General features: G+C 46.3%; 1 pseudogene; it reads left to right on the top strand.

Annotated features, from left to right (window-relative positions):
• Positions 1-15000: 15000 nt before the first annotated feature.
• Positions 15001-16277, top strand: LOC149126776 (butyrophilin subfamily 2 member A2-like; annotated as a pseudogene).
• Positions 16278-22834: the final 6557 nt, after the last annotated feature.

Consider the following 22834-nt stretch of genomic DNA (forward strand, 5'->3'; position numbering starts at 1 on the left):
GGAATCTGCCATTGCAAATGCAAGTCATCCAGACTTACCGTCATCCAGACCGCATCCACTGCCCTCTGGATGGTCCATAATATCGTCTCCTTCAACATTTCTCCATGTTCCTAAAGCCCCAGAGAGAATCGAATTGTCACAGACAAGATGAGTGATGGAAACGCAAACACGTGTCTGCAGAACCTAAACACTTGACACTGCAGTAAATGCTGAAGACTGCACCCACCACGTATCACTTTCTTGCCAATAGTGTTCATGGCTTCCTAGTGATCACATCATTAACCTGATAATCAAAGTCTTCAAAGATGTGACCCCCCAGAGACCCTTCTGGAATAATCAGTGGCAGGGGCCCAAACACCTAGGCCTCCACTGCTTTCCCAGGCCATTAGCAGGGAACTAGATTGGAAGTAGTAAAACTAAGACAGGAACTGGTGCCTATACAGGATGCCAGCTTCGCAGGCGGCAGCTTTACCTGCTATGCCACAATGCCAGGCTCTAAACTTCACTTCTTCTTCTTCTTCTTCTTTTTTTTTTTTTTGACAGGCAGAGTTAGACAGTGAGAGAGACAGAGAGAAAGGTCTTCCTTCCGTTGGTTCACCCCCAAAATGGCGCTACGGCCGGAGCGCTGTGCCGATCCGAAGCCAGGAGCCAGGTGCTTCCTCCTGGTCTCCCATGCGGGTGCAGGGCCCAAGCACTTGGGCCATCCTCCACTGCACTCCCTGGCCACAGCAGAGAGCTGGCCTGGAAGAGGGGCAACCGGGACAGAATCCGGCACCCCAGCCAGGACTAGAACCCGGTGTGCCGGCGCCGCAGGCAGAGGATTAGCCTATTGAGCTGCGGCGCCGCCTAAACTTCACTTCTTAACAAGTCATAGTGTCAATTTGTAAAGTCAACAACAGGAGTCACTGTGCACTTACTCCTCATGTAGGATATCTGTCCTTAATGTGCTGTACATTGAGATTTAATGCTATAACTAGTACTGAAACAGTATTTTTCACTTTATGTTTCTGTGTGGGAGCAAACTGTTGAAATCTTTACTTAATGTATGCTAAACTGATCTTCTGTATATAAAGAGAATCGAAAATGAATCTTGATGTGAATGGAAGGGGAGAGGGAGTGGGAAAGGGGAGGGTTGCGGGTGGGAGGGACGTTATGGGGGGAAGCCATTGTAATCCATAAGCTGTACTTTGGAAATTTATATTCATTAAATAAAAGTTAAAAAAAAATACATAAAAAAAAAGAAAAAAAAAACCAAGTCACAGGGAAGCTGTTTAGGTTCTTTTCCTTTTCTTCGAGAGAGCTTCCATCCACTGGTTTATTCCCTGAATGACTGCCATGGCCAGAGCTGGGTCAGGACAAAGCCGGGAGCCTGGAGCTTTATCCAGGTTTCCCACATGGGTGGCAGGAGCTCAAGCACTTGGCCATTTTCTGCTGCCTTCCTGGTGCATTAGTCGGGAGCTGGATCGGAAGTGCAGTATCCAGGATTTGAATCAGGTGTTCTATGGGATGCTGGCGTCATGGACTAAATCCCTTCCTGTTCTCCTTAAGGTGAATACTTATTGGATGGAAAATAGGCATCTTAAGACCTTTTGATTTTCCCTTCCTTTTCTCTGGGAACATGATTTTTTTTTTTTTTTTTTAGGGAAAACACATCATATTCTGAGGGGCATGAGCAGCTTCGTCAGAAACCACAGAAAGCATTTCCAAAGGGGAGCTTCTGGGACTGAAGAGAGAGAAGGTGCTTACCCAGAGGGGTCTGGTTTCAGGACAAAACCCCTTAGTGTTTTGTAGCATTAGGGAAAAATTTGAATCTTGTTTCTTTTAAAAAAAAAAAAAAAACAAACCAAAAGTCTGCTTGAATAGTTTTTTAGAGGATTGTTTTGGCCAAGTGGTAGTTCTGTGCTGTGCACTGAGTTTGCCATAGGGCATGACTTAAACAGGGTCAAGGGCTGTGTCACTAGTTGGTGGTTGGCTCCGTAATTGCTGGCATGAATGGGATGGCACTGAGGGCTGGAAAATGCTTGAGTTAGGTTCGTGTTTTGAGTTTGTGCTTTACAAGTTCTGTGATTTGGGGAAAGTCTCTAATTCTTTTCTTACTTCTACAATGGAAATAATCACCTGTCCCAACCATATCACAGGCTTATTATATGGTGTCATTTTGAAGAATGAAATGATGTACAATATGAAGAAGTGTTATTAAGCTAAAATGTGTATGGTTTGGGGCCAGTGCTATGGCATAGCAGGAAAAGGCATCATGTCTAGTTCCAGCTGCTCCACTTTTGATACAGCGTCCTCTAATAGCTTGGGAGAAGAAGCAGAAGATGGCCCAGGTGCTTGGGCCCCTGCCACCCACATGGAAGATGCCAGGACATGAACCAGCACCCATATGGTTTGCTGGCACTGCAGGCAGAGTCTTAGCCTGCTATGCCACAGCACTGGTCCCCCAAAAATTGTTTACATCAAAATAAACACTTATTTTGAAAGGTTTATTTATACTTTTGAAAGATGGGTTTATTTATTTATTTGAAAGGCAGAGTGACAATGAGAGAGAACTCCCCAAATCCTCAGGAATAGTCACAACAACCAGAGCTAAGCCAGGCCAAAGCCAGGAGCCCAGAACTCCATCTGGGTCTTCCACGTTGGTGGCAGGGACCCAAGTAATTGGCCCTCATTTGCTGCATTCGCAAGCAGATTAGCAGGAAGTTGGATTAGAAGCAGAGGAGCCAGGATTGGAACTAAACTGGCACTGTGATAGAGCGCCACAAGTGACAGCTGCAAAGTCTGCCCCTAAAGTTACATTTTGTTCTCATTTTTTCATGGATTTTTTGAAGTTAGCTTGTGTAATCTTAGGCTCATTGTTTGTAGTAGAAATAAATAAGATTGGGGGATTCTGAGATGATCATAGTCGTATCGTTCAGTGTGATTACCTAACCACTGGGAAGTTGTGGGAGGGAGTCTTCATGATGACTGCTGATCAAGTCTGTCCCCAGTTCACACCCATGTGTGAGCGGGATTTGTTGACTCACTTCTATTTTGTTTTATAATATTTATTTATATTATATATATTATTATATTATTATTTATATATGTATTTGAAAGTCAGAGAAATACAGAGATGAGGAGAGACAGAGAAAGACTGCATCTATTGGTTCACTCTTCAAACACCTACAGGAGCTAAGTCTGTGCCAGGCTAAAACCAGGAGTCAGAAACTCCATCTGTGTTTCCAACGTGGGTGGCAGGAGCCCGAGCACCAAGGCCATCTGCTGCTGCCTTTCCAGGCACATTAACAAGGAGCTGGATGGGAAACAGAGCCCTCAGGACTCCAACTGGAATGGGATGCGGACATCACAACCTGCGGCATGACAACATCAGTCCCTCGTCAGTTTGCATCTAAGGAATAAAATACAGCAGAAGTAATGGGATGTCGCTGTGAGATTAGGTTATAATGACTTTGGATTCCATCATGGCCACACACTCACTGTTCTCTTGGATTACTTGCCCTGTGGGAAGCCGGCACCACTGGCCTTGTTGTGAGGCTGATTTGGTGAGGGTTAGGAATCCAGCTGCAGCTTAACTGGGTGGTTCAGACTGAGGGTCTCCTATTAAGTTGCAGCCAAATGTCTGCCAGCCAGACTGGGGCTGGAGGATCCATTTCTCTATGACAGCCTGAAATGTCACTCCCCGTCAGGGAGGTGCTATTGGTTTCTATTTTAAATGAAGGAAGAAGAAGGTGCCCTAAGGATCCTTGGCCTCATATGAGCAAAAGGCTTTCATTATAAATCACTTGGTATAATGGGCTCAAATGAATACAGGCCTAGGAAAAATCTGAGATGGCCACTTGGCTTCCATCAGCTCCTCACCTGCAAGGCTTGACTGATGGATGCAAAAGTGGACAGATTAAAGGTGCTGATGTGGTGATGGACTTTCAGTTAGCAGTGGCTCAAGGCCCAGTTTCTTGGAATTCTTTTTTTTTTAATTTTATTTTATTTAATGAACATAAATTTCCAAAGTACAGCTTATGGATTACAATAGCTTCCCCCCCCCCCATAACTTCCCTCCCACCCACAACACTCCCCTCTCCCACTCCCTCTCCCCTTCCATTCACATCAAGACTAATTTTCTTTTTCTTTTTCTTTTTCTTTTTGACAGGCAGAGTGGACAGTGAGAGAGAGAGACAGAGAGAAAGGTCTTCCTTTGCCGTTGGTTCACCCTCCAATGGCCGCCGCACCGCGCTGATCCGATGGCAGGAGCCAGGTACTTATCCTGGTCTCCCATGGGGTGCAGGGCCCAAGCACTTGGGCCATCCTCCACTGCACTCCCTGGCCACAGCGGAGAGCTGGCCTGGAAGAGGGGCAACTGGGACAGAATCCAGCGCCCCGACCGGGACTAGAACCCGGTGTGCCGGCGCCGCAAGGTGGAGGATTAGCCTAGTGAGCCGCGGCGCTGGCCAAGATTAATTTTCAATTATCTTTATATACAGAAGATCAATTTAGCATATATTAAGTAAAGGTTTCAACAGTTTGCACCCACACAGAAACACAAAGTGTAAAATACTATTTGAGTACTAGTTATAGCATTAATTAAACACCTAAGAGCAATTGTGTATTAATTACAGAGTTCAACCAATAGTTTTAAGTAGAACACAAAAAATACTAAAAGGGTAAAGTATTAAGTTCTTTTTTTTCTTTTTTTTGTTTGTTATATAGTTATTTTTTTTTATTTTCTTGGAATTCTTGCTCAAGTCACTTAACCTTCCTCAGTCTCCCACTGACTGATTTTGAATTAGATATTACAGTGTACTTAGTTTGGTACTGTTGTTGTCAAGTTTAAGTAACACAGTTTATATAGAGGTTAACCAAGGGAGATTATCAATCAATAAATTTCCTCCTTTACTTCTAAACTCATTTAGCTCCAAGCCATTCCCTGGTAGTGCCTCTTTGAAGACTGATTCTTCGTCCTCAGAGGCTAAAGAATCCCCTGGGGGCCCAGGTTGTGGCATAGTTTGGTAAGCCTCCACCTGCAATGCCAGCATCCCATGTGGGTTCCAGTTCAAGTCCTGGCTGCTCCACTTCTGATCCAGCTCACTGCTAATGAGCCTGGGAAAGCACTGGAGGATGGCACAAGTCCTTGGGCCCCTGCACCCACGTGGGAGACCCAGAAAAAGCTCCTGGCTTCAGTTTGGCCCAGTTCTGGCCGTTGCAGCCATTTGAGGAGTGAACCAGTGGGTGGAAGACCTCTGTCTTTCTCTCTGTCTCTCCTATGTAACTCTACCTTTCCAATAAATAAAATCTTTTTTGAAAAAAAAAAAAAAAGAATCAACCAATCAATCCTCTGGGATCCTTGTCAAAAGTCCCTTCCTGGCCCCACCCCTGGAGATTGGGTACAGTGGGTCTGGTGCTAGCCCGGGAGGCTTCCTTTCTAGCAACTGTCCCAGGTAACTCTGAGGCTGGTGGGCTACCATCCACACTTCTGGACACGGGATTTTCAAGCAGTGAAGTCTCTCTTTAGGCAAGCATAAGGACCATTTTCCTTTCATCAGAGATTGCCTGGAGAAAGGCTCTTTTAAGCTAAACATTTCAACATATGCTCTGTCCCGGGAACATGTGACAAAAACCAAGGGAGCTGAGGAAGGAGGTGGTGAGGCTGAGGAAACCTGGAGACTTTCCTGGGTCTGCAGAGCCCGTGTGTGGTCCATGCCCCTTGAACAATGTGGAGCGGGGAGAAATGGAGTGTAAATCAAAACTTCATTTTAAAAAAGTCAAAATGAAATAAAATGAAAGCAAAGATAGTCTTTTGCAGAATAGACTTGCATATTGGGAGATACAGTGTCATTAGAAACCAAACAAGTGTTGTATCAAGGGAAGGAAGGACTGCTTTAAAAAAAAAAAAAAAAAACAGTAAAAGGGAGACAACGGGGTGAGAAGTAACTTGCTTTGAACAATTTTTGGTTGCCTTCTTAACTGTACAAGTTGTTCTGCATGAATTCAAACTGGTGTTGATGGCTTGACCAAATGTTAGCTATATACTATTTTTTTTTTATTTGACAGGCAGAGTTAGACAGTGAGAGAGAGAGATAGAGAGAAAGGTCTTTCTTCTGTTGGTTCACCCCCCCAAAATGGCCGCTACAGCCAGTACACTGCGCTGATCCGAAGCCAGGAGCCAAGTGCTTCCTCCTGGTCTCCCATGCGGGTGCAGGAGCCCAAGCATTTGGGCCATCCTCCACTGCCTTTCCGGGCTACAGCAGAGAGCTGGACTGGAAGAGGAGCAACCGGGACTAGAATCTGGAGCCCATATGGGATGCCGGTGCCGCAGGCAGGGGATTAACCAAATGAGCCATGGTGCTGGCCCAGCTATATACTATTACTTTCTGGGGAACTAATGCCCATGCAGGATTACCAGTAAACAGTAAGATCTTTTGAAAAAATTTATCTTATTTATTTGAAAGACAGAGTTACAGAGAGGTAGAGACAGAGAGAGAGGCCTTCCATCCGCTGGTTCACTCCTCATATGGCCGCAGTGGCTAGAGCTGAGCCAGTCCGAAGTCAGGAGCCAGGATCTTTTCCCGGGTCTCCCACAAGGGTGCAGGGGCCCAAGGAATTGAGCCATCCTCTGCTGCTTTCCCAGGTGCATCAGCAGGGAGCTGTATCAGAAGTGGAGCAGCCGGAACTCGAACTGGCACTCATATGAGATACTGGTGCCCCAGGCTGGAGCTTTAACCCGCTGTGTCACAGCACCAGCCTCACAGTAAGGCTTTTTTGGTGATCAGCAAATCAGCAGGAGCCTACGATTGGAAATGGTCACAATCTGGGGTCCTGTGAGCACATGCTAAGCAACACTCTCAACGTGGAAGTTAAAGATTGAGAGACCTGTGGCTATGAGAGTGACTCTGGCCTGTCAGATGCAGTCTCCAAGGTGCCCAGAGAATTTTGCTCTGCCTCTTGCCCACACAGCAGCCATCTTGATTCTCATTTCTGCAGGAGCAGATGGCCTGTGTTGGTAGTGAGACTGCAGAAAGGAGCAGCACTGTGACTAGAGAGCGTGCAGCTTACTGCGAGTCAGCGATTTGATGTACAGCTTTCTTATCTTTAAGGGCTGTAAATTTCCTTTCTATCAGACTCATTGAAATTTAAGCATCTGTACTCATATGTATCTGAGCCAACTCTAAGCGGTTTTGCTATTGTCAGTAGTTTTTGGATTGCTCAGTCCCTGTTGCCCTCATTAGTATGGGCAAGTGAGAGGTGAGTAGACATCTGGTCAACCCAATTCTTGCTAAAGCTCCCACTGAAGCCCTCAGCAGATGGGGCCTCATGCCGTGTTGCCTAACCAGCCTATCAGTGGGGAATTTTGCCAAGAAAATACCTGTTGGGGCTCCCCAAAAAGTAGTAACTAAAGGAGTGTGGGTTCCTCTTCCTATTTTCCCTAATTCTTATTTTCTACTCCTTTCCCTCTTTGTCAACATCGCTGGAATTCAGAATTATTGCTCTTTGAAGGGGTGTGCTCTGCTGCTGCCAGGGTGCTTGTGCCCCATGGAGCTTCCCCACCTCTGCCCCGTCCACCCCCCAGCCACTGGAATAGAGGGCACCTGGTACAGTCTCAAAAATTATGGTAAAATACATCTCACATAAAATTTACAATCTGAACCACTTTTGTAAAAAGATTTGTTTATGTGAAAATCAGAGTGAGGGGCCCGTGCGTGGTGCCGTAGATTAATCCTCCGCCTGCAGCACTGGCATCCCATATGGGCGCCGGTTCTAGTCCCGGCTGCTCCACTTCCAATCCAGCTCTCTGCTATGGCCTGGGAAAGCAGTAGAAGATGGCCCAAGTCCTTGGGCCCCTGCACCCGTGTGAAAAAAACAAAGAAGCTTCCTGGCTCCTGGCTTTGGATCGGCGCAGCTCTAGCCATTGCGCCCATTTGGGGAGTGAACTAACGGAACAAAGACCTTTCTCTCTGTCTCCCTCTCACTGTCTGTAACTCTACCTCTCAAATAAATAAATAAAATCTTTAAAAAAAAAAAAAAGCAGAGTGACAGGGAAGGAAGTAGAGACAGAGATCTTCCATCCGTTGGTTCATTCCCCAAATGGCCGCAAAGCCAGGGCTGGACCAGGCAGAAGCCATGGGCCTGGAACTCTATCCAGGTCTCCCATGTGGGTGGCAGGAACCCAAGTACCTGGGTCATCTGCTGCTGCTTTCCCAGGCAGCTTAGCAGGGAGCAGGACAGGACTCAGCCAGAGCTCTGATATGGAATGCCAGTGTCATAGGCAGTGGCTTAACCAGCTGTGCCATAATGCCCAGGCCCAATCTGAATCATTTTTAAGTAGTAAGTACACTCCTTGTTATGTAACCAATCTCCAGAAATCTTTTTATCTTGTAAAACAGGAACTCTGTACCCATTAAACAATTTCCCCATTCTCCACTTCCTCCATTCCCTGGCAACCACCCTTCCTTCTTTCTTTGGGATTTTGAGTACTATAAGTACCATATAGAGAGGAATCCTAGAGTATTTGTCTTTTTGTGACTACTTACTCAACATAATATTTTCAAGTTTCATCCTTATTAAGTAGATAGCAGAATTGCTTTCCCTTTAAGGAAGAATAAAATTCCGTTGAGTGTGTAGACCACATTTCGTTCATCCATTTATACATCAGTGGATACTGTTTGTGTTTCTACCTCTTAGCTGTTGTGAAAAATACTGGTATCAACATGGGTGTACAAACATCTCTGAGAAATTGTTTCTAATTACTTAAGAGAGTTGCTAGACCATATGGTAATTCTATTTTTAAGGGTTTTTCTTTTAAGATTCATTTATTTGAATGGCAGAGCTATATATATAAAGAGGGAGAGACAATAAGAGAGATCTTCCATCCTCTGGTTCACTCCCCAAATTGCTGCAATGGCTGAGGCTGAGCTAGGCCAAAGCCAGGAGCCTGAAACTTTATCCAGGTGTCCCACATGGGTAGTAGGGGCCCAGGCATCTTCTGCTGCTTTCCCAGGCACATTAGCAGGGAGCTGTATTGGAAATTGAGCAGCCAGGACTTGAACTAGTGCTCATATGGAATGTAGACATTGTAGGCATTGACTTAAGCCGCTACACCACAGCACAGTCCCCGTCTTTAAGTTTGAAAGGAACCACTGTATTGTAGAGTGGTGGCACCATGATACATCCCTACCAGCAGAGCTCAGGGGTTCCAGTTTCTCCATGTTCCCACCAACATTTCTGCTTTCTGTCTTTTCAATAGCAGCCATCCCAGTGGTGGTGAGATGGCATCTCACTGTGCTTTTCATTTGAATTTCCATATTGATTAGTGATGTTGACCATCTTTTTCTTGTGCTTAGTTGGCATTTGTGTATAAGGGGTCTTCAAAAAGTTCATGGGAAATGCATGTCATGAAAAGACTGCGCATAAATTTCAAAATTTTAACACCAAAATAAACATCTTTTAATTCCATTTTTCCCCCACAAACTTTTGAAGTGCCCTTATATCTTTGGAGAAATTAGAGGACCATTTTTCGGATCATTGATGGGTTGCAAATCCAATAGCCATTTCCTCTCGTCTTCTTGGCTAAGGTGTATTTTCATCTCTCCATGACATTATTCAGTGATAATTCTTCATCGACTAAGTCAGTGGTTCCTAATGAAGACAGCTCCTAGAGTCATTAATATCAGTTTAAAAATATACCCATGTCTGGGCCTCCTTCCTCCCCAACTCAATTAAATGAGAATGTCTAGAGGTGGTCCTGGGCATTGGTGTTTCTAGATGTTTCTCACTCAGCCCAGGAATTCAAATGTATTGCCAGGATTATAAACCATGGATCTAACCCAACCATGCTAGGCTCATTCTTCCTGACAGTGATTGAGCCAGGACTGGACATGTGACTTTGTCCTGGTCAGTGTGACACGATGGCTTCTAGGAAAGACCTACTTCTTCCTGACATGAGATATGGAGCAGATATGGGATGAAATGGTTCCCTTCTTCCACTGAGTCTGACTCATTGAGTCCTCTGCAACTATAAGAGTTGCTAGCTTGAAAATATCAGAGCAGGGAGATATAACAGAATCTGGAGGCTGATTATGTCAATGAGCAGCTAACTTGACACACGTTGCAGCCACCTTACCTCTGATATAACTCTTATATAAGATGATAAATGTATTTAAAAATTATTTCATTTATTTGGAGGGCAGATGGATACAGAGGGTGATGGACAGGAAGAGAGAGAAATGGATCTTCTATCTACTGGTTCACTTCCCAAATTGTTTTAGTGGCTGGGGCTAGACAAAGCCAAAGCCAAAACCAGAAGCCTGGAACTCCATCTAGGTTTCCCATGTGGGTGGCAGGCGTCCAAGTACTTGGGCCATCTTTTGCTGCTCTTCCCAGGTACATTAGTGAGGGGGTTATATCAGAGGTGGAACAGCCAAGACGTGATGGGATGCTGATGGTGGTGGCTTAACCTGTTGTGCCACAATGCTGGCCCCTAATAAGTGTCTTTCTTATGTGAGCTGCTTTGAGTTGGGTTTTCTATTCCTTGCAGCTGAAAGTACCCCAACAATATACTTCCACTATGCTGGGGGTTTCAGGAAGACACGGGGCAGTCCTCATAGCCCATCTGTTAGGATAGAAAAGAACCAAGACATTGCCTTGAACAGACTTACCCCCTGGATTCTCCTCTGAGTGTCTGAAGCTGCACTGTCCCAGGTTCTTGGCTTACCTCAGAAGCCAGGAGAAACAGGAAGCCAAGCAAGTTAAGGGAGTACAATCTACAGTGGACATAAACTGGAGGGGTCCTGAGCTTAAACAGAAGGCAGGCGGCATTCAGAACTTAAATGCGGTCTCTGTGGACTAGGCCAAGTCCCCAAATCCAGGTCAGTTATAGCATTTGGATGAAACATGATAAAGGAAAGAAGTTGTGTGCACAAGAACATTTTGAGGCTAAGCCTTCCACTTCTTGAGAGATCAAATTTAACACTTTGCTGTGTGATACCTGAGCCCCCAACAAGTAACTTATTTAAACTAATGGCCAGCCAGGCAGTGCTTATCAGGTTACAGGATTCTCAGGTTTATAGCAGGAGTAACCTTCTTTGGAAGAGATCTAGGCATTATCAGATAAAGCTCATCTCTACTACAGTTTCCCTCAGTGGTTCCGGGAGGCGAGCAGGCAGTGGATCTCACCAGTCAGCGAGGGCTGAGGGTGAGGCTGGGTGAGGGAGCGCTGGGACAGCCTGCTGGCAGGGCGCAGGTCTCTTCCCATGTGCAAGTGGATCATACATTCAGGGCTGACAAATACCACATGTGAAGGAACTTCAAAGGGCTCAGTGAAGATGGGCGAGTATTTTGCCTAACAATAAAGATGTAGGTTAAGTTGCCACATGGTGTGTAGAAGAACCTGCGTGCGAGTCTTGGCTCTGACTCCTGATTCCAGCTTCCTGTTAATGTACATCCTGGGAGGCAGCCGTGAAGTCTCAAGTCATTTGGGTTCCTGCCACCCATGTGGATTGAGGTCCCAGCACCTGGCTTGATAGGGGAGTGATTTTATGTCTGCCTGTCTCTCTTCTCTCTCTGCTTCTCTAATTTTTTAAAGTCCATAGAAAGAATGGAATTAAAAATATGAGTTTGGGGGTGGGTTTTGTGGTGCAGTGGACTAAGCCACTGCTTAGGATGCCTTGCACCTGATGTCAGAGTGCCAGTTCAAGTCCCGGCTGTCCCACTTCCTGTCGGGCTTCCTGTTGGTGCACCTGGGAGGCAGCAGACAATGGCTCAAATGCTTGGACCTCTGCCACCCACATGGGAGGTCCAGATGGAGTTTGTGGCTCATGGCTTCAGCCTGACCTAGTCCTGGCTGTTGTAGCCATTTGGAGAGTGAACCAGTAGATAGAGGGTCTCTCTCTCTTGCTCTCACTCTGTCTTGCAAATAGATGAAAATAAAATAATTTTTAAATATATAAGTTGCTTTGGTATAAAAATATTTTTAATTCATGGAAAAATTCATATTATGAAAAAAATCATGCATGGATTTCCAAGTTTTTGTATCAAAATAAACTTATTTCTTAAAATTTTTTATTTGAGAGACATTGAAAGAGAAAGAGACATAGCCCCCAACTACTGATTCACTCCCCAAATGCCTGCAACAGCCATGGTTGGACTTGAGGCCAGCTGGGAGGCAGGATCTCACTACAGGTGTCCCACATGGGTGGCCCGAATCCAGTTACTTGAGCTATCACTGTAGCCTCCCACTGTCTGCATTAGCAGGAAGCTGGAGTCAGGAGCCAGAGCTGGGAATCAAACACAGGTACTCCAAACTGAGGGACCTTGACACCCTAACTGCTCGGCTCAACACTCGCCCCTTCCCATGGGTCTTTTGAAACTCTCACACAAAGTCCACACACATGAGACTGGAAAAGAGAACCACAACCAAAAAGCAATCATATGCGGCCAGTGTTGTGGCACGGCAGATTAAGCTGCTGCCTGTGAGGCCAGCATCACATATGAGCAATGATTCAGGTCCCTGATGTTCCATCTCTTTTGTTTGTTTGTTTGTTTTTAAAGATTTATTTATTTATTTGAAATTCAGTTACATGAGCTGAGGGTGGGGAAGAGAGAGAAAAGAGAGGTCTTCCGTCCACTAGTTCACTCCCCAAATGGCTGCAACCAGGAGCATCTTCCCAGTCTCCCACATGGGTGCAGTGGCCCAAGCACTTGAGCCATCCTCTGCTGCTTTCCCAAGTCATTAGCAGGGAGCTGGATCAGAAGTAGAGCAGCTGGTACTCGAACAAATGCCTATGTGGGATGCTGGCACTGCAGGCAGAGGTTTAACCCACTACACCACAGTGCCAGCCCCCTGATGTTACCTTTCTTATCAAGCTCCCTGCTAATGCACCTGGTAAAGCAGCAGAAGATGGCCCAAATCCTTGGGCCCCTGTTCTGCATGTTTAGACTGAATGGAGTTCCAGGCTCCTGGCTTTAGCCTGGCCCAGCCTCTAACCATTGTAGCCATCTAGGGAATGGATCAGCAGATGGAAGATCTCTCTCTCTCTCTCTCTTTCTCTCCGTAACTCTGTCTTGCAAATAAATAAATAAATATTTTTTAAAAGACAGTCACATACAGAAATTTAGAGAAAGAGAAGGTGAAGGGAGTATGCATATAGAAGGTTTTAGAAATAGAGATCCAGAGGCCGGCGCCGCGACTCACTAGGCTAATCCTCTGCCTTGCGGCGCCGGCACACCGGGTTCTAGTCCCGGTCGGGGCGCCGGATTCTGTCCCGGTTGCCCCTATTCCAGGCCAGCTCTCTGCTGTGGCCTGGGAGTGCAGTGGAGGATGGCCCAAGTGCTTGGGCCCTGCACCCCATGGGAGACCAGGAGAAGCACCTGGCTCCTGCCATCGGATCAGTGTGGTGCGCCGGCCGCAGTGCGCCGGCCCCGGCGGCCATTGGAGGGTGAACCGACGGCAAAAGGAAGACCTTTCTCTCTGTCTCTCTCTCTCACTGTCCACTCTGCCTGTCAAAAAAAAAAAAAAAAAAAAAAAAAAAAAGAGATCCAGAAAGAACACCAAAGATGAGGGTAGAGCTAGATCAGGAAGGGTGACTGTTCAGCCTTGGGAGAGATGTGGAAACTCATACACTGAACACAGCATTTCCCAGAACACCAAATCTGCACTAAGATAGGCTTGAAAATCCCCGTATCCTATGTCTAAGCCCACCCCATGGCGAAATTTACAACGCAAAGCAGTTCGTTGATGGCCCTGAGAAGTACTATAGTGCAGAAACCCAATCAACTCATACATTTACTTAAATAGGGATCTTTTCTACATGACCCCATAGGCTGTTCTAGTGTATCAAGTAAATATGCTGGCCACACGAAAGATGTCTGGTTATCAGATTAATCTTGATTCATCTGGAAATACCAAATCGTGCAAGGGGTCAAGGGAGCCGACATCAGCTGCTAAGACTCCAGTTCTGCAAGTCTATGTAGAAAAATATTTCATGCAGATTACACTGCTGAAAATCCATAGTTGGAGAGAGTTAAAATGGCAGTAAGGTTTGCAGTCCTGTCCCCCCCCACCAAGCTTTTCCAAGTTACTGAGCCCCCTCCATGCTTCAATTTACAATTTACTCATTTGAAAAAGCAAGGGAATCAGACATCAGGGTCTCTATGGTTCTGCTGAACTTTAAGGTCTTATGGATCAGGGAAATGAATACAGGGAGAGACTGTAGGATAGAAGGAGAGTCCAGAACTGAGCCTTGCGGTACCCCAAGATTTAGAGGGTCCAGGGGATGTGGAGTTGAAACAAGATGTTGAGAACCACTCTAAGCTAAGTAAGAGGACTGTCAGCTGTAGGCTTTTGACAGCGAAGACAAGAAAATGTTCCAGGAGGAAGGGAAAGGGTCAGCTTTGTTAGCTGCTGGTGAGAACTCTGGGAACCTTGGTTGTATGTGGCAGCCAAAAGTTTGTTGGACTTGAGGAGTCCAGGATGGGCTGACCTGCTCTGTCTGTGTGCAGTATTTCTTTGTATCTTTGATGTTTGTGCACCTGAGGTTGCTAAATGTACCTGCTCAGAATACAAAGGAGGCCTTTAAAGATTTATTTATTTGAAAGGCAGAGCAGCAATATAGAGAGGGAGTGACAGAGAGAGATCTTCCATCTGCTGGTTCAATTCCCAAATGGCCACAATAGCCAGGACAAGACCAGGCTGAGGAGCCAGGATCCCTCACATGGGTGGCAGGGGCACAATCCTTGTGCCATCTTCAGCTGCTTTTCCAGGTACATTATCAGGAAGCTGGATCTGAAGGGGAGCAGCTGGGACTTGAACCAGCACTCTGATATGGGATGCTGGAGTTTCAGGTGGCAGCTTACCCCTCTCTGGACCATAATATCTGACCCACACTTTTCAGTCTTTTTTATTCTCAGAGTGCAGGGGAGTGTTGCACATCAGACAGAGTCTAATTGTCACTTAGGAACAGTACCCAGGATGTGCAAATGGCTCAGCACCCAAATAAAGCACAACACCGCATGCCTATTGTAAGAGCTGGAACATCCACACTGTTCTGTGATGATGACCAAATCACACTCTGCAGCAAATGCTTCTAGTCCCAGCTGCACAAACATCATGTGGTATATGTGGCAAGAATTACAGGGAACATTAAACATGTGGAGGGAGAAATTGACAAAGCTGGAAGCATGTTGGCTGATGAGCAAGGAAGAATGGCAATGATTCAGGAAGACAAGCAAAAAATTTTTAAACATTTATTTATTTATTTGAAAGGCGGAGTTAAAGATGAAGAGAGAAAGAACAATCTTCCATTTGCTGGTTCACACCCCAAATGGCCACAATGGCTAGGGCTGGGCCAGACTGAAGCCAGGAACCTGGAACTCCATCTTGGTTTCCTACCTGAATGGCAGGGGCTCAAGCACTTGGACCATTTTCTGCTGTTTTCCCAGACACATCAGCAGGGAGCTGAACCAGAAGCAGAGAAGTTTGGACTTGAACAGGCACTCACATGGGACGGCATCACAGGCAGCAGCTTAATGTGCTGCACCGCAACGCCGGCCCTGAGAAGCAAAATTTTAAAGGGATGATTGAATCTGAAAATAGAAGAACATTCTGGGCCGGCGCCCAGCTCACTAGGCTAATCCTCTGCCTTGCGGCGCCGGCACACCAGGTTTTAGTCCCAGTCGGGGCGCCGGATTCTGTCCCGGTTGCCCCTGTTCCAGGCCAGCTCTCTGCTGTGGCCAGGGAGTGCAGTGGAGGATGGCCCAAGTGCTTGGACCCTGCACCCGCATGGGAGACCAGGAGAAGTACCTGGCTCCTGCCATCGGATCAGCGCGGTGCGCGGGCCACAGCGCGCCGGCCGCAGCGGCCATTGGAGGGTGAACCAATGGCAAAAGGAAGACCTTTGTCTCTGTCTCTCTCTCACTGTCCACTCTGCCTTTCAATAAATAAATAAATAAATAAATAAATAAAATAAAAAGAAGAACATTCTGGGTGTTGAGTGAAGAGAATGACTTGAACTTTCTGTGGCTGGAAGACTGCATGTTTGACTTGAACTTGAGAGAAGCCAGCCTGAATTAACTGACCAGGCTTGCCACAGAGCTAGAGGGGAAGTCCCAGGAAATGCAACAGAGACAGGCAGCAGGATGTGCCTGACAACCCGGAGAGATTTGCCTTCAGTGCCATGCTGTGGGGTGTGGAAAACTTCACCTCAGTGAGGCACTGTTGGGAGGTAGACCTGGAAAAGGCAACAGACAGATGGGCCAATGCAGAGACTCAGCACACACGGGGGCAATAGGCTCAGCAGCCATGGGGATAATGCCTTGCAGGATCCAGGATGGGAATTGATTACATCTTTTGGGTCTTTTTTCCTTCAAAAAGGATCTCCCTGAGGAAGCAGATACATGAACTTGAGGTTTTTTCCTTGACTATGTGTATGGGAAGGTATCATCCTACAGTGTGATTTATAATCTATAACTTTCCTTATCTCACCCTCCAAGGATCTTGTAGAACCCACATTTTCTCCTAGTCCCCCAAATGGAGATTCATAGTCTCTCACCATCTCCCCGATCATAGGCTTCCTTGAAATGTTGCTGTTAGCCCTTAATCTTCCTTCTTGTAAACTGCAAGACCACAAGAGACCAGAAAGTTTGGAGTAAGAATTTGTTAAGGAATTCAAATAAATTAATCCAATAAAAGACTTCTATGAGTTGGGGTAAAAAATAAAGTCTATTGAAGGAGTTCTGATAATCTAAAGGATACAAACGAATTAAAAAAAAACTTTTCAGTTGGCACAAGGCAACTCTCCACCCATTTGTCAAGAAAAGAAGTCAAACAACATATTGGTAGCTTTATTTCCCTCACGAAATGCAAGCGAACCAAATTGTGTTCTCTTGCGGACTTGGTGCACAAATGGAAAACCAGCTCCCTACTGCCTTGAAATGTAAAGCAAAGCCCTTGAAGTACATGGTGTTTTCTAGGTGTTTCGCTCTTTAGGCTGTTTTAGGTGAAAGAGACACTGAATTCCTGCTTATTTAAGGAGAACAAAGAATTTATTGGCTCAGATAACTAGGACATCTGAGGTTGCATGTGACTTTAGGAACCGAAAGATTTGGGAGCCCAAACGATGTTGCATGGACCTTACCTTCCTTTATCTCTCAGCTCTTCTCTGTAGACTTTGCTATTAGGTAGGCTCTTTGTACATACTAACAAAGAGGGCTCCCTGCATCACAGTCTTTAGCCGAGACGTTTTGAAGAAGAGATAAGGCCGAGGCCAGCATTGTGGCATAACATGTTAAGCTGAAGCCTGTAAAGCCAGCATCTCTTATGGGTGTTGGTTCACGTCACAGCTCCATTTCTGATCAGGCTCCCTACTAATGCACCTGGAAGAGCAGTGGATGATGGCCCAAGTGTGTGGGCCCCTGAACTGGGTTGAAACTTCTGGCTTCTGGCCTCAGTCTGGCCCAGCCCAGCCATTATAGCCATTTGTGGATTGAACCAGCAGATGGAAGCTCTCTCTCTTTCTCCATGACTCTGCTTTTAAATAACTAAATCATTTTTAAATGAATAGTGCCTTACTCTAAATATTCCAAGAAAAGCCATAATTACCAAGAGTTTTCAGATACTGCCCTAAAAATGCATATGTATGCGCTTATGCACTTATCTGTTCCCTATACCCAGAAAAATAGGTGCTGTCAATTTCCATTCTACAGACAAGAAACTAAGGTTCAGGGAGATTAAACAGGTTGCCGCTTTTCAGAGTGTGTAACCTTGGGCAAATTATTTAACCTCTCAGTGCCTCCGTTTCCATATCTGTAAAAACTCCAACAGCAGCTACTTTAAGCAGTTGTGAGGACTGGATGAGGATGTGCAAGAGCTGGAGGATTATAGCCAACATGCACGCATCGCATACTGCTAGAAGGTAATAACCTTTCTTTAAAAGATTTATTCATTTTGGTTGAAAGGTAGATTTACAGAGAGAGAGAGGGGTGGAGGGAGGGAGGGAGGGAGAGAGGGGGAAAGAGAGAGAGAGAGAGAGAGAGAGAGAGAGATCTTCCATCCACTGGTTCACCTCCCAAATGGTTACAATGGTCAGGGCTGGGCCAGATGGAAACCAAGAACCAGGAACCTCCTCCAGGTCTCCCATGTGGGAACAGGGACCCAGGGACCTGGGCCATCTTCCACTGCTTCCCCAGGTGCATTAGCAGGGAGCTGGATTGGAAGTGGAGCCAGTATCACATGTGGCAGTTTAACCCACTACGCCACACTGCCAACCCCAGTAATAATCTTTTATTCCATTTCCTTCTGACATTCTCTTATTCCCTCTTTCCCTGTAATGGTCCAAAAATATCAGCTTTATGACTTCCATGATCTCTCAAGTTGAGTATCCCTTATCTGAAATTTTGGGGACCAGAACTATGTTTTAGATTTGGGATTTTTTTCTAATTTGTGAATATTTGCATGTTATATAATAAGAAATTTGGGGGATAGGACCCAAATCTAACCACAAAATTTATTTATGTTTCATATATGCCTTATATCAATAGCCTGAATATAATTTAACAATATTTTAAAGAGTTCTGTGTATTTTGACTGTGACCCATCACATGAGGTCAGGTGTGGAATTTCCCACTTGTGATGTCATGTCAGTGCTCAAAAGTTTTTACATTTTGGAGCACTTTGGATTTCTGGGGATGTTTAATCTAGAGTAGCATTAGACAGGGGCTGGCACGGTGGCATAGCTGGTTAAGCCTCAGCCTGCAGCGCCAGCATCCCATATGGATGCCTATTCAAGTCCTGGCTGCTCCACTTCCAATACAACGCCCTGCTGATGTGCTTGGGAAAGCACTGGAAGATGGTCCAAGTGCTTGGATCACAGCTGTGGGTAGAGAGAAGGGAGCACAAAGCAGCAAAGCTAGGACAAAGCTGGGACCAAGGTGTCTGATCCACACTGGAAAGATGGAGCTGGGAGTAAGGACAAAGCCAAGGCTGTCATCCCTGATGGGAGCATAACAGAGCCTGCGCACTGGAAGGCCAGTCCCAAACACGAGACAGGAAGCCTCCTATCCTGCTGCTGCCAGGGCAGGAGCCACTTCTCAGAGTGGCAGCAGGAGAGCTGCAGGCAGCCGCCCTTCACCCCATGACGGAGAGGGTGATGACTGAACCTGGCTGGAAGGGAGAAGGTCACAGCCTGACAGGAAGCCTTCCACGGATGGCGATTCCACGAGGAGATGGCACTAGGCATGATTCATAAATTATTTAGACGATTTCACAACAAAGATAGGATCTTATAGAAAATTGAGCCCACACTCTGGCAAAAAGTACATCTTAACTGAATTTTGAACACCCACTCAATCAACACATTGAGGTTGCTTTCCATTTTAATTGAAAGGCACAGAGACAGAAAGAAAGAGGAACAGAGATAGAGGGATCCTCCATCCACTGATTTATTCCCCAAATACCCACAACAGCAGGTCAAAGCCAGGAGCCCAAAGCTCCACCTGGGTCTCCCACATGAGTGGCGGGAACCTAAATAATTGTGCTATCACCTTCTGGCTCCAGGGTGAGCATTAGCAGAAAGTTGGAATTGGAAGCAGATAAAATTTGAATCAAGGCGCTCCAGTATGGGATTGTGGGCATCCTAAGAAACATCTTAACCTCTGCTCCAATGCCCACCCCAAAAGTACATCTTAGTATTTGTATTTGCCTTGGCCAAGGTAGGGTAATTGAACGAATTTTATTGAACAGCTTGTTGACTTGATTTGTAATTCATAAATACTTAGATCTGTGGTTTGTGAGCTTGATCTGTACTCTATCTTGTCCCACAAATATTAGTGAGGGATGTATTGATGGGAGAGTGTTTCTTTCCATAGAATTAGGATTTTTAGAAAAGATTTATTTATTTATTTGAAAGGCAGAGTTACAGAGAGATCTTCTATCTACTGGTTCACTCCCCCAGATAGTTTCAACATTTGGAGCTGGTCCAGGCCCAGGCCATTTTCCATTGCTTTCCCAGGTGCAATAGAAGAGAGCTGGATCGGAAGTAGAGCAGCCAGAACATGAACCGCCTCCCATATGCAAGCAGTGGCTCAACAAGCTACACAACGATGCCAGTCCCAAGATTCTTAACTCATGATATTAAGATCAATATACTTAAGTCCAATTTTCTCCAAATAGATTAGCAAAAATACTATAACTTTTGTTAGGCCCTTTCTGTTGCCAAAAAAAAAAAATAATTTAGGTTAGCTGAAGCAAGGGAGTATTTAGTACAAATGGTTTCAACATAGGGTGGTTTCACTTAAAATTTCTTTTTACTTCACAATGGTGCAAGAATGATATGCAGGCATTAGGAACTATACTTGGAAGGTGGAACTTGGATCTTTCCCTGGGCTAGTGCTGTGAGATCCCATCCTCTCTGGTGATACCGGGCAGTGGCAGGCAAGCGTAGCCCCCAGGCAGCCCCCACAGTCATGAGGGAGCAGTGTGTTGTGTTGCTGAGCCAGGATGTGTGGGAGGTCAGGTACATTCAGTGCATTTCCCACTTACAATGTTTTCAACTTACCACGGGTTTGTCAGGATATCCCACTATCCTATGTGGAGAATCATCTGTACCAGGGCTCATACAATGTTAGAGAGAGTTCTTGGGACTTCAAGGAGAGAAAGCAAAGTGCACCTGCGCCTGGCAGAAAGGCAAAGAGAAGTCAGTGCAGCTCCAGTGACCTCAGCAGGAGGGATCCTTGAGCTGGCCCCTGGTGGTAACACAACCCTAAGCTACAGCTTGTCTGGATGCATTTTGCTCTCCCATTCTGACCTGGACTCCTGCCGCTGGGTCTGTCCCCTGCCTCACAGCCTCCTCTTATTCATGGTTTGGCTTGCTCACAGGGACCCTCTGTGCCCCTCTCACGGAGCCTATTAGCAGCACCCTTCAGGCCGCCATCTTCCTAATGTGCCCCATATTTCTAAAAAGTCCCAAGAACCCAGCTGGATCTCCTTGCCCTTTTTTAGGAAAGCTTATTCACCCCATGCCAATGCATAGCCGGTTTCCTGGTCTCATTAGTACACTTAATGGGGCATCACTCAGAGTGGGGCTGTTTTGGGGTCAGATGCACACACCTAACCAGGCAGCTATTGCTGGAGGGGCTACTGCAGTTGAGTTTGGTTGCTGAGGACTGGCTCCTGGACATGGCTGGTGGGACGGGTGTTTTTCCCTGTAAGGAGCTGTGAACACAGCAGACCTATGATTATCCAGGACAGTGGCTGTGTGTCGCTCCCCCTCTTCGTGGAGGAATGACACAGGACCCTGCGCTGTTCTTTTGTCTGCTCGGCCCTCCCTGGGTTTGCTGCTGGTTCTTCCCGGGTTGGCTACCGACCCTTCCACCTCCGTGGAAGGGCGGTTCTCCCTGCCACTTTCCCCACTTCCGCGGGGGAGTGGCACACCGCCGGCCGGCTCTCTCGGGGGCTGCACAGGTGTTCCTTCAGATGTTCCCCTTAGATGTTCCTGGTGCATGTTGTCTCTCTCCTCCTTTATAGTCCTCTTCCGCCAATCCCAACTCTGCTACCCACATGCCAAGTACGCTGCTCTCCTCCAATCAGGAGCAGGTCCTACAGTTTATTGGTTGAACTGGAGGCAGCTGTGTAGAAGCTGATTACTCCTCTCCCAGCGCCATATTGTGGAAGAGCAGATGCATAGAATAAGTCTTAATTCCAGTAACTTAGTCTAGTCCGAGTTGCTCCCAGTTGCTCCCCACAGCTGTGTTGGCACTCTATTATGTTTTCTATCATTTCTTCAAGACAATAGTCATCTCCTGCTACACCATGATACGCCTCCCCTGCATAGCTTCTATCAGCGGGACATTCACCTCGAGAGTGTTTCTTCTTTCTGTAGCAGGTGTAGAGATTGTTAAATTTGCTATCAATAGTGGTTCTTCCTCTTTTTCCCTGAGGTGCATGTCATAATGCTTCTTCCTCAAAAGGTGCATAATTCACTTCTGAGGGGTCTGCACCCCACTTAGCAGGGGTATCGGGAAAAATTTAGGTAAGGCAGTAGCCAGGTGGTGAGATTTGGGTCATGGGATCCAGAGCTAAAGTTGCCAGAGAGGAGATTAATGATTCTGAACCAAGGTCTTTAGAAAATGCCAAGGAGAGAGACGAGGAAAGCCATGTCTACGTGGCAAGTCTACAGGGCAGAACAAGGTCAAAGACAGGCAGTAACCCAAAGATCGGGAACTGAGCAAAAGTGGAACAGATGGAGGGTGATGTAAGCACTGCTGAGGCAGTGGCCAAAAGGCTGTGTCTGCATGTATGGACTCAGCAGGTAGCGCATGGTAGATGTTTGGGAAGGGCTGCTTCTTTCCTTCTCCTTCTGTTTCTGGTCGCATTCTTTTGCCTCGGTTGCTGAGAGTCATTCCTGCTCTCCTCCGTCACCTGGGAACCTTTTGCTTTTTACTGGGATTATTTCTTCCTGCTTATCTCAGAACCCCCCAATTTCTTCAATAACCTGAACTTCAGGGTGACAAGTCTCAAGACCTCTAACAAGCTTGCTCTAAAGAACACAGTTCAGAACTTCATACCTGCCTTCCATGTGTGAAACTACCCCCTAGTGCGTGTGTGCTTGGAGAGCTAGAGTAATGAGCTTTGTGCCCTGCCCAGGGACACTCAGCTCCTGCATCATGAATGCATTCCTGGGGAGAGCTGCTATGGACCTTGCAAGGCATATCCTGTCCACCTCACTGCCAAGCCTGATAACCTGGGGAGGAGAGGTAGCGGTTAACAAGGTTGCTTGTTGTCACATCTCTGATACACACCCACATCATCTCCCTTCGTGCTCAACCTTTCTGGTGGGGTGATCTACCCAGT

The sequence above is a fragment of the Oryctolagus cuniculus genome, chromosome 5, assembly GCF_051225735.1.
Source record: "Oryctolagus cuniculus isolate XC-2025 breed Fujian yellow rabbit chromosome 5, ASM5122573v1, whole genome shotgun sequence".
NCBI lineage: Eukaryota > Metazoa > Chordata > Mammalia > Lagomorpha > Leporidae > Oryctolagus > Oryctolagus cuniculus.